The sequence below is a fragment of the Suricata suricatta genome, chromosome X (genome assembly GCF_006229205.1).
Source record: "Suricata suricatta isolate VVHF042 chromosome X, meerkat_22Aug2017_6uvM2_HiC, whole genome shotgun sequence".
Lineage (NCBI taxonomy): Eukaryota > Metazoa > Chordata > Mammalia > Carnivora > Herpestidae > Suricata > Suricata suricatta.
Genome location: NC_043717.1, coordinates 50,430,459 through 50,441,241, shown reverse-complemented (window position 1 = coordinate 50,441,241; position 10,783 = coordinate 50,430,459). Strand labels below are relative to the sequence as shown.

Sequence of the window (10,783 nt, the reverse complement as noted above, 5' to 3'; positions counted from 1 at the left end):
TGAAGCTGTCAATAAGATACATTTTAAGACATCAGCTATGAGTATAGCTTTATAAGTGATTTGTATTTGTTTTGTGGGTGTGAAGTTTGGTGAGTCCCTTGTAGATTTTGGATACTAGCCCTTTATCTGATATGTCATTTGCAACTATCTTTTCTCATTCTGTTGGTTGCCTATTAGTTTTCTTGATTGTTTCCTTTGTAGTGCAGAAGCTTTTTATCTTGATGAAGTCCCAAGGGTTCAGTTTTGCTTTCCCTTGCCTTTGAGGATGTGTCAAGTAGGAGATTGCTGCGGTGGAGGTCTAGGATGTTTTTCCCTACTTTCTCCTTGAGGGTTTTGATGGTTTCCTGTCTCACATTCAAGTCCTTCAGATAAGGCCATTACTTTTATGGGCAAGAGACATAACTGGGTTTTCTAACACAGAGAAGAAGGCAGAGACTTAGACAAAGTGCCAAGAAGGAGGAAATTTTCCCAAATGAAAAAATAAGATAAGGCCATCGCCAGAAATCTAAGTGAAATAGATATAAGTAACATGACTGATGGAGAATTTAAAGGAAAAATCATAAGGCTATTGACTGGATTTGAGAAAAGAATAGAATATATCAGGGAGTCCCTTACAATAGATATAAAAGAGATAAAAATAAGAATCAATTAGACATGAAGAATGCAATAAACAAATGAGATTGGAAACAGGTTTGATGGAATGAAGAGCAGGCTAGAAGCATAGGAATGAATAAATGACCTAGAAGATGAAACAATGGAAAGTAATCAAGCTCAACAAAAGAGAGAAAGAAGAATTAAGCAACACAAGAATAAACTTGTGAAAATCAGTGATTTATTCAAACATTTGTATTATAAGAGTCCCAGAAGAAGAAGAAGTAGGAGGAGGAGGAGGAGGAGGAGAGTCAAAGGAGCCACAAAATTTGTTCAAAGATATAATAGCTGAAAACTTCCCTAACCTGGGGAAGGAAAGAGACATCCAGATACAGAAAGCAGAGAGAACTCTCATCAAAATCAACAAAAGCATATCCACACCAAGACATATTGTAATTAAATTAGCAAAATATAGTAATAAAGAAAACGATTTAAAAGGACCAAGAAAAAGAAGACAGAACATACAAGGGAAACCCCATAAGACTGGCAGGGGATTGTTCAGAAACTTTCTAAATCAGAAGGGAGTGGCATGATATATTCAAAGTGCTGAATGGGGAAAATCTGCATCCAATATTCTATCCAGCACGTCTATCACTCAGAATACAAGTAGTGATAGAGTTTCCCAGACAAACAAAATCAAAAGAAGTTTATGACCGGTAAACCATCCTTGCAAGAAATATTATAGGAGACTTTTTGAGTGCAAAAGAGAAAGCAAAAGTTACAAAGGCAAGAACAGATCAGAGAAAATCTCCAGAAACAAAACAAGTAATAAGATGGCCATAAATACATATGTATCAATAATTACTTTGAATGTAAACTGACTAAATGCTCCAATCAAAAGGCATAGGGTGTCAGAATGGATAAAATAAAGAACACAGTACCCATCTATATGCTGCCTACAGGAGATTCACTTTAGACCTAAAGACAACTGAAGTTTGAAAGTGAGGGGCCAGAGAAATATTTATCATGCAAATGGATGTTAAAAGAAATCCGGTTTAGCAATACTTATATCCAACAAAATAGACTTCAAAACAAAGATTATAATAAGTGACAAAGAGGAGCACTATATAATAATAAAAGGGACATCCAACAAGAACATACAGTAATTGTAAATATTTATACACCCAACACGAAGCACCCAAATATGTAAAATAATTAGTAACAAACATAAAGGAACTAACTGATGATGATATAATAATAGTAGGGGACTTTAACACCCCACTCAAAAACAATGGACAGATAATCTAAACAGAAAATAAACAAAGAAACAATGGCTTTGAATGACACACTGGAACAGATGGACTTAACAGATATATTCAGAGCATTCAATTCTAAAAAAGCAGAATACACATTCTTTTCAGGGGCACACAGAATATTCTCCAGGATAGATCATATATTAAGTCACAAAACAGGCCTGAACAAATACAAAAAGATTGAAATCATACCATGCACCTTTTCTGACCACAACGCCAAGAAACTAGACATCAACCACAAGAAAAAAATTGAAAAAAACACAAATACACAGAGGTTAAATAACATGCTACTAAGCAATGAATGCATCAACCAGGAAATCAAAAAAGAATTTAAAAGTACATGGAAACAAATGAAAATGAAAACACAACAGCCCAAAACCTTTGGGATGTAGTGAAAGTGGTCCTAAGAGGGAACTATATAGTAATACAGGCTTACCTCAAGAAGGAAGAAAAATCTCAAATAAGTAACGTAACCTTACACCTAAAAGAGCTAGAAAAAAGAATGACAAATGAAACTTAAAGCCCTCAGAAGGAATTAAATAATAAATATCAGAGCAGAAATAAATTATATAGAAACTAAAAACAAAAACAAAAACAGTAGGACAGATTGATGAGACCAGGAGCTGGTTCATTGAAAAAATTAATAAAATTGATAAACCTCTGGCTAGACTTACCAAAAAGAAAAGAGAAAGGACACAGATAAATAAAATAACAAACGAGAAAAAAGAAATAACATCCAACACCACAGAAATACAAACACTTATGAGAGAATATTATGAAAAACTATATGGACAAATTGGACAACCTGGAAGAAATGGATAAATTCCTTGAAACATATAAACTATCAAAACTCAAACAGGATGAAAAAGCAAACTTGAACAGACCGATAACCAGAAAAAAATTGAATAAGTAATAATAATTTAAAAAAAAAACCTCCCAACAAACAGAAGTCTAGGACCAGATGGCTTCACAGGAGAATTCTACCAACCATTTAAAGAAGAGTTAATATCTATTCTTCTCAAACTATTCCAAAAAATAGAAAAGGAAGGAAAACTTACAAATTCATGGCCTTATCGGCCAGCATTATGTTCATACCAAAATCAGGTAAAGAAACCATTAAAAAAGAGAACTCCAGGCCAACATCTCTGATGAACATAAATGCAAAATTCTCAACAAAATCCTATCAAAAAATATCTAACAATACATGTAAAAAAGTCATTCACCATGATCAAGTGGGATTATTTCTGTGTTGCAAAGGTGAGTCAATATTTGCAAATCAATCAACATGATACATCACATTGATAACAGAAAGGAAAAGAACCATATGATCATTTCAACATACACAGAAAAGCATTTGACAAAGTACAACACCCATTCATGATGAAAACCCTCAAAAAAGTGGGCTCAGAGGAAACATACCTCAACATAACAAAGGCCATCTTTGAAAAACCCACAACTAATATCATCCTCAATAAGGAAAAACTGAGACCTTTTCCTGTATAGTCAGGAACAATACAGAGAGCACACTCTCACCAATTCTCTAGCAGGCAGAGACCAACAGCTACAATTCCGTGTCTCCTTTAATCAGCTCTTAGTTCCAATATTACCGCTTCAGAAACGTCTCCTCTCACCACTATAGCTAAAATGTCCCTCTACACTTACCAGTGACTCACCAAGTCATTCTCTTTTTTCTAATGTTTTATTTATTTTTGAGAGAGAGTGAGACAGTGTGATCAGGGGAGGGACAGAGAGAGAGGGAGACACAGAATCTGAAGACACAGCTCCAGGCTCTGAGCTAGTTGTCAGCACAGGGCCTGATGTGGGTCTTGAACCCAAGAGCGATGGGATCATGACCTGAGCTGAAGCTGGACGCTCAACTGACTGAGCCACCCAGGCGCCCCACACCAAGTCATTCTTTATCCTATTACTCTGTTTTAGTTTCTTCGTCATTTGAAAATATGTGAGGTATTTTTCTATGGGATCGGTTTCTGTGTCCCTCCACTAGAGTATAAGCTCCACAAAAGAAGGACTTTTCCTCACTCTTCACTGTATTTTTGACCCCTAGAATCGTGCTCAATACATAATAGGTGTTTAATAAATATATTTTGAAGCTCAAGCTGAAGTAACCAGTGTATTAAAGAGTTAAGTGTGGAGAACCACTTCCCATATTTTCTCAGAGGGAAAAGAAAAGTCCAAGTTTCACTTAGACAGTGATTAAACAATTGAGTTTAGTGACAAAGGTACAAATTTATTCCTGTATTTCTGTTTCTTTCAATTTTACTCTTGCCCATACATAACTTTCTTTTATGTATTGCTTATAGTGAGCAGATGTTTTCTATATTTTTAAAAAGTTTAAATAAATATTATTTAATATTATTAAGAGTGTGGAAAGGGGAGGGGCAGAGAGAGAGGGAGACACAGAATCCAAAACAGACTCCAGGCTCTGAGCTGTCAGCACAAACCCGGATATGGGGCTCAAACCCATGAACCGTGAGATCATGACCTGAGCTGAAGTTGTATGCCTAACTGACTGAGCCACTCAGGCGCCCCATCAGTTTCCTATCTTAACAGTTTCTTTTGAACCAGAACAATTGCCAAAGGATCTGACATGCTAATCTATGATTATCTCTATCTATTCAAGAAGAAAAGTGTTGTCTTCTGTCTATAGACAAATCTGTAGACTAGATTAGCATAATCTTAAAGATAGTGTTTCTGAAGGGATGTCTAAGGACCTCCAACATCAGAATCACTTATCAAAAATGCATATTGATATACATGATTCTGGAACCATCAAATCATAATTGGGGGGGGGGAATCAAGAATCTGCATTTTTTAAAAGTTTATTTTGGGAGAGAGAGAGAAGTAGGAGAGGGGCAGAGAGAGAAGGAAAAAGAGAATTATAAGTAGGCCCCACACTTTTAGTGTGAAGCCAGATGCGGGGCTTGAACTCAAGAACCGTGTAATGACCTGAGCCGAAATCAGGAGTTGGACACTTAACCTACTGACTTACCCAGGTGCTGGGAGCCACATCCGCCTTACTAGATAACACAGCCACAGTGAGGAAATGGCAGACATTCACACAACTCCTGCCATAAGAGACGAAACTGGTATCTCCTTCTACTACTACTGCTCATGTTGAGAATAAGCCTGTTGTCATTAATTAGGCCTTATAGTGTTCCAAATCAGACCGATATTCCCCACATAGTTACCCCATAAGAAAAAACATTTTCTTGTCCCTGCATAAGAGATTTTAGATCAAAACATTATAAATGTTTGACAAAAGGCTCTTCTATTGAGCCTTGCAGACCCAAATCATAGACTTAAAGGGGTTAAAAACACAAAAATTGCATTTGAGTTTGGCCTGGAAAAAAGGAGCCTAATTTGGAGATAAGAAATAAATACAAGGTCAAAAACATGGTCCATTTGAGTCTGGTCTGAAGTGAATTGGAGCCTAAACTGGAGATTAGAAGTGGAAGACAAGGACAGAACATAGTGCCTTCCTAAGGTCTACATTCTACCTTGTGCTGACTTCAGTTATGAGGATGGATAAGGATGTGAAAACCCAGGTCCAGGCCAACACACATAGCACCCCCATTGTGCTTGCATCAAAGAAAGAACTTTCTCAAACAACTTGTTAGCAAGCATTCTTTTTCTTGTGGTTTGTGAGCCTAATAAAATGGCTCCTGGCTTACCTGTGTACAAGTTGACCTATGTTTTAATCTTAGCTTTACTGGCTTAAGTGATATGTATATCATCCTGTTTTTTGCTGAAGATGTTCTGTTATGTTCTTGATTGTGGGATTTGCTCAACCTCACTGTAAGTGTGTTACATGACTTGGTTGTAATTTGTTAATCAAAAACAAAGTCATAATTATTGACAAAAAACCAACCCGTACAAAATGAGATAGGTTTGTCACTTTATTAATCTTGGGGACTAACACAAAAATGAATGAGATAGTTCTCTGTGTACTTTTGATGATTAAAGTGTCTTATCATAAAAAAGTTAGTCATTATAAAAAATTTCTATTTTTCTAATATCATCACTTAAAATGATTAAAACATCTTATCACTAAGAATTAGTCACTGTAAACAATTCTTATTTTCTGATGTCATGTTATTGCTTGGTCAATAAAAAGAGACACCAAAGCAGACAGAGCCGAGATGCCTGCCTGGTGATCAAGAAAAAAACTTGAGGCTCTCTCACTCCTTTTTGCCCACACCATCCATCCTTCAGGGACCCCTGGACCTGCTGGAGCCATACTCGAGCACCCAGGAGCCCCAAGAATCTGCATTATAAACAAGCTTTCTTGATGATTGTTGTCAAGAACTGTGAGGTATTACCCTACTTGTAAGACAAGTTAGCCTTTCATGATTTCATGGATGCTGACAGAAGACATGAAATTCCTGGGTCAGAGACAGGAGTTGATGATGATGATGATGCAGTTATTATTATTACTCAGAAATACCAGTACTGGAGTATCAGCATATGTGTCAGTTTCCCATGCTTTAATTTCACAGGATGACATGAGGGGGGCCAAGTGCTTCAAGAATATGTAGTGGGTTGTATTACAAAAGAAGAAGACCCAGCTTAAGGAACCTAAATTTTTTTTTAATATAATGGGCATAAGTATGCCTGATCTTTACACTAGAAAGAGGGATTATATTTACTAAATGTAACAGAAATAAATTTGTCTTTTGTTCTGGAGGAGGATACAGTCTATCTTCCAAGGCTGTTCACTGTGCAAATACCCTTGAAAAAATAGTCTGGAGCACAGGTAGTCAACACCGCTACTCACAAGATGTGCAGAGATCTATGAACTATTTCCTAGGAGTTCTAATGGCCACTCAGGTTTGGGAATCATTGCCTCCAAATGACTCAGCCACATCTACAGAGCTACCTTTGTACACCCAAGCCTGTTAGGACCTGGTAAATATTCTCCCCTTCAGTTCTCTTAGCTTGACCCAGCCTCTCTCCTCTAGCCATGTTTCTGTAAGTCATTCTATTGTTTTCAAGGTAATCTTTTGCTTGAAAATAAACCCATAAGCTTGCTCTGAGGCACCAGGAGCTCCTACTAAAAGATTTGTTTGAAGAAGTAGGAAAGTACCTGGAAGGAAAACACATAACAGTAAAAAGGGAGTGCAAACATTTATTTGTTAGGAAAACAGCTATTTATTGAGTACCTACTGTGTCCTAAAACTATGCTGGGCACTGAGGATATCAAGATTCATTCATGACTTGGCGGTGGCCACTGTGCACACCAGGCTCCACTGCTAGCAGGCCTCACTCTGCTTCCTACGCAACCATATCTGACAAATCTGATATGGCTGAGATTGAGTAATTTGATAAGTCAAAATTGGAAAAGACAGAAACACAGGAAAAAATCCATTGCCTTCAAAAGAAACAATTGAGTAAGAGAAGCAAGCAGGCGAATCCTAATGAGATGTGTGCCACCGATATGCTCTGTATATTCCACAGGCATGACCTTCTTATTTTATGTTTTTTAGCTGTTTAACTTTGTAAGATGCAAAGAGGTTAGATCAAGTTTAAATGACTGTGCTTCCCCTTTTCACAGCAAAGAATAAAGAACTACTGACAATGAAGGCCACTTCTGCCTCTCCTATCTGCCTGTCTGGATGGCAGGGAAGAAAAAGAATTTGCATGTTGGTGAAGGAAGAAGCTGGGTAGGACAGCAGTGAAATCTAGAATAAAAACCAAGCTGGTCCAAGGTATCCTGAAGCCTGTAAAATTCAGTTTAATCAGAGTGCCATTTTTTTTGCTCGAATGATTTTAATGATTAGAACACACAATTTTTAAAATATGCAAATAAAAAGTTTTAAAACTTGAAAAAAAGAGTCATTCATTCAAAGCATATTTTGGGAGTGCCTATTAGAATAAACTTTATAGAAATAAAAATACTGCCATTCCCCTCAATAAAGTTAATAAAGGAGATAGCTCTGTAAAAAATAATTGTGCAATAGTGTGATAAATGCTACAATAGAAGTGATGTACAAGGTGCATGAGTGACACTGAGAAAAGAATAACCAATTCTGCTTTCAAAAGGTAAAGGAGGGGAGCACCTGGGTGTCTCAGTCAGTTGAGCATCTGACTTTGGCTCAGGTCCTGATCTCACCATTCATGAGTTTGAGCCCCACCTCAGGCTCTGTGCTAACAGCTCAGAGCCTGGAGCCTGCTTCAGATTCTGTGTCTCCCTCTCTCTCTGCCCCTCCACCACTTGTGTGCGTGCGCTCGTGCACTCTCTCTCTCTCTCTCTGTCTCTCTCTCTCTCCTCTCTATCTCTCTCTCTCAAAAATAAATAAACATTAAATTAAAATAAAAGAAGGTAAACGAGGGCATGGTAGGGCGAGGCATGGCACAGAAAGGAAGACTTCATCACAGAGAGGATAATTGTACTGAGTCTTGAACCACATGGGATTCCAATTAGAAGGATGGACATGGACAAAAGCATAGAGACACAAAACAGAATGATATGGTTAGGAAAATTCAAGTAGTTTGGAACAGGTGGAGTTGGAGGTGTGAAAGGAAAAGTGAAAATATGATAGTTGTGTGGTAGACAGGGCCTGGACTTTGCAGGGTCTTATTTACTATACTGAGAATGCTGAGTGTATCTTAGAGTCAATAGGGCCTCACTGAAGGGCAAGCCAGGATGTGCAAAATTAGACTTGTACTTTGGCAAAAACAGCAGAAGAAAAAATGATAAATGGGAGTTTCTACCAAGTAATTTGGTAAGGTATACTGAGAGCAGTCCATCAAGAGATCAGCATGTGAAAAGGGACAGATGTGTAAAAGAATGTGGTGTGTTCATGGAACAGCAAGTAGCTTGATGTGGCCAGAATGTTCATGTATGGGTGGTAATTAGAGAGTGATAAGGTTGCAAAGGTCAATAGGATGGCAGATAATGAAGGGCATTGTAGAGGGCAATTCATGAGATGGTTTAAGAGCATGGACTCTGGAGCCATGTTGCTAGCATTTGAATACCATTTCTTCAGTGTGACCGTAGGAAAATTATGGAATCTCCCTCATCTCAATTTTCTCATATGTAAAATGAGGATAATTACAATAACTACCTCAAAGGTTTGAAGATGAAATCATTCAATATGTAAAAATCAATTCACATATTCTCAGCATTGAGGAAATATATAAATCTTAGTTGCTTTCAGACCATATTAAGAAGTTTGAACTTATTTTAGGGGGCAATTAAGAAGTCTCTGATGGCCTTTGAATGGAGAGGGTATACATGAAGTGGTTTAGGAACATTGCCTAAGTGGTAGTGTGGACAGGATGGTCTGCATGAGAAAAAAAAAACCAGAGGCATGAAGCCCTGTTAAGAAAATGTTGCAATGTGGAGCCTGGGTGGCTCAGTTGGTTAAGTGGCTGACTTCAGCTCGGGTCATGATTTCATGGTTCATGGGTTCAAGCCCCATGTTGGGCTCTGTTCTGACAGCTCAGAGCCTGGAGCCTGCTTCAGATTCTGTGTCTCCCTCTCTGGCTGTCCTCATTCTCTGTCTCTCTGTCTCTCAAAAATAAATAAACATTAAAAATTTTTTTAATAAAAAAAAAGAAAATATTGCAGAAATCCGGGAGAAAGATGTGGTTTGACTATAGGCAATGACAATAAGATGGGGAGAAAGGGAAACACATGAGAAGAAATCTGAGGCAAACTGACAGAACTTGGAAAGAGTTGGGTAAAAGTAATGAATAAAAGGAAGGCTCATATTCAGTTAGGGGTCCCAGGTTAGATCCATGCCAACTTTTCCTGACTTATGTTCTTCCTTTCTGGTCCCAGTTGCAGTGACTGCCCAACTCTGTTATACTTTCTTTGTTGAAGTGCTGTTCTTCTCCAGACTTGGCCCTCTATTACAAGAGTTAAAAAAAAAAAAAGAACATCATCTGAAGATTTCCTGGGGAAACTGATAAAACAATGCTGACCTATAGACTCTTACTCAATCTCTTACCACTGCTGCCAAATACCTAACAAAATGAACAAAGATAAATGATAATTATTTTAAAAAACACTAACAATTTCAACAGCAATAAACAAACAAGGAAAAGAGTAAAATTTCAGAGTGTAAATTTCCAAAAGTCGCAGCCAGGAAAGAAAACTGAAGACCTTGGGATAGTGCTAAAATGTTCCTAACTGTTCCAACTCCCAGAAATAGCACTTAGGGAAAAAGGCAAGTCAACAAAATCGTATAAGTCATCACTAAACCCCACTGATTTGAAGACTAGTCAATGGGAGTTTGAAATGGGCAGGGGAAAGGGTTGAGGAAGCAGTTGAGGAAGAATCCAGAACATACTTTCAAGAAGGGAAGACCCAACATATTACCATAGGATCTTGGCAAGGCAGAGGGTGTGTTTTGTTATTTTCTAGAGGTTCCTTCCTTCCCAACTTCTTCGGAGTATTGAGCCAAAACTTTGGCAGGTTTAAATGGGCCATATATAGACATTTAATAAAACATCAGAAGATAGAGGTCAGAGTCCAGGCTCTTCAGCAAGAAAAGCATAACTTTAGCTGAGTTCACCCTGCTCATAATATACCTGAAATCTACAGAATAATGAACAGAGCATTCTTCTTTCAAACAAGACCTTGGAGGGGTATATGAAAAGGTCCTAAGTATACTGGGAAGGTTGTTATGGAGAATTCAACTAAATTATATCAAAGCAAATAGAAGACCTCGCAGGACCTGCCCATGTTAAGCACAAACAAGGGGAAAAGAAACAGCATGGCTACCATGCCAACATACCACTACAACCAAAAATGAAAAGGGAAGTAACATAGCATGCAAACAAGAGATTAAATCCATATGGAACAGTGACTAGTTCTTGGGCATTTATCCCGGAGAAATGAAAACATAATCACA

The 10,783-nt window shown here is 37.7% G+C and overlaps 1 pseudogene; it reads left to right on the top strand.

Annotated features, from left to right (window-relative positions):
• The window catches only part of LOC115283409, a 19,781-nt pseudogene extending 12,441 nt beyond the window's left edge, over positions 1–7,340 (top strand).
• The last annotated feature ends 3,443 nt before the right edge of the window (positions 7,341–10,783 follow it).